This window comes from Perca flavescens, chromosome 21, assembly GCF_004354835.1.
Source record: "Perca flavescens isolate YP-PL-M2 chromosome 21, PFLA_1.0, whole genome shotgun sequence".
Classification (NCBI taxonomy): domain Eukaryota; kingdom Metazoa; phylum Chordata; class Actinopteri; order Perciformes; family Percidae; genus Perca; species Perca flavescens.
In genome coordinates, this window is record NC_041351.1 from 13877524 (window position 1) to 13878997 (window position 1474).

At 42.0% G+C, this 1474-nt stretch overlaps 1 protein-coding gene across 1 annotated transcript in view; it reads left to right on the forward strand.

Moving 5' to 3' along the window:
* atrnl1b (attractin-like 1b) overlaps positions 1–1474 on the forward strand; it is a 63708-nt gene extending 62234 nt beyond the window's left edge. Inside the window, exon 29 of the mRNA XM_028568098.1 lies at positions 1–1474. This exon is cut by the window's left edge and continues 228 nt beyond it. The gene's annotated coding sequence lies outside the window, so the exon portion shown is untranslated.

A 1474-nucleotide genomic window follows, 5' to 3' on the forward strand; every position in this document is an offset into this window, starting at 1 on the left:
CAGACATTGCTACATTTGGCTGCTACTACTCAAATGTTCACTGAAACTTACCGAGTCCACAAGAGCACAACCTTGCTTACCTTTCCTGTCCCTTTGCTCTAATCTGCACATATCAACCTCTGGTCACATCTCCAGTCGTCTCCAATCTCTGAAACAACTTTTCCTCCACCTACTGGGCCCAAAATTGCTTCCCTTCAGCTTGGGCAGTTACCATGGCAAAACTGCATCTGCGTGTTGTCTGCGCTAAGAGGGAACCCGCCTGATCAGTGACATCAGAGACAGATTTAATGAGGGGGATCTGCACCTATTGGAGCTTCGGTCGGGACTATTTTGTGACGCCTCATCGTCCATTTGCTCAGCATGAGGGAAAAGCGAAGGTGTCTCTACCTTAAGGTATATCAAAGTTTAATTGATCACATCAAGTTGGAAATACAAGAGATGATCTAAAAAAAATGGCTGGTAGACCTCCAACACATGCTGCCTGTGGTTTTTTTTGTTTGTTTTTTTGCTAGCCAACAAGTGGTATTCTATGGTGCTAAGGCATTTAGTTCTTATGATAAGCCTTTGCTGTATGGACTGATATCATTCTGCCTTTTCGTGGGGGAAGCTATGCGCTAGGCTAGGACTCTCTTTAACACCCCGTAACCACATGATGGGGTTTTGACGACTTTTTTTCGCCACACCACTTTGCCACTTACCATTAATGATCGGTTTTAGCATTTACTGTACATATGTATCATCCACCCATCTGAAGCTAACGTCTGTATTTTCTGTGGAATACATGTACAAATGCTGCTGAGACATGAGACTGCGATCAATACCAGCGGCTGCATGTAGGTGAAGACCGCAAAACTGAAGGAGGCACGAACAAACCATCGGTCATAAAACTAAAGCATGGAAAACTGGAAAAAAATGTTAGATCCATTTTTATTAGCCAACTGGAAGTTTCATTTGTTAAAAAAATCCAGATTTTTTTTGTTCAGTGTGCTCACTGCTAAAGAAGTTCCATAATGCAGACTAACACTGACGTTCTGGTCAATTCTTTACCGTAGCTGGTTATTGGGTCATTTTGCTGTGCAACTTGCTGTTGGCCTTGGATTTATGTGGTGAGCGGATGCCATTTAAGAGAAAGACGTCTGCTTAATAAAATTAGACCAGGGACATCATGCTCCTCTGGCTGTTTACTAGTTTGTTTTGTAAGGTTTTTTTAGGAGCCCTCTGACACCATGACTTTATTTCCATCTTTTAGAACAATGAATTACGTTACTTTTTTATAATGTTTCCATGGAAGGAGGGGGCCTGTTGATCTGCAGAATTTTCAAAGCTGTCGACCATTTTTAGCCCAGACCTCCACCCAGCTGTACAGTGTCTTGTTGGAACAAATGTGAGTCTTTGTCCCTCTTATCTCTTGAGATTTCATGTGTTTGTCAGGTTTTTATGACAGAATGGCAAGAGATTATCATTTATTTTAGGC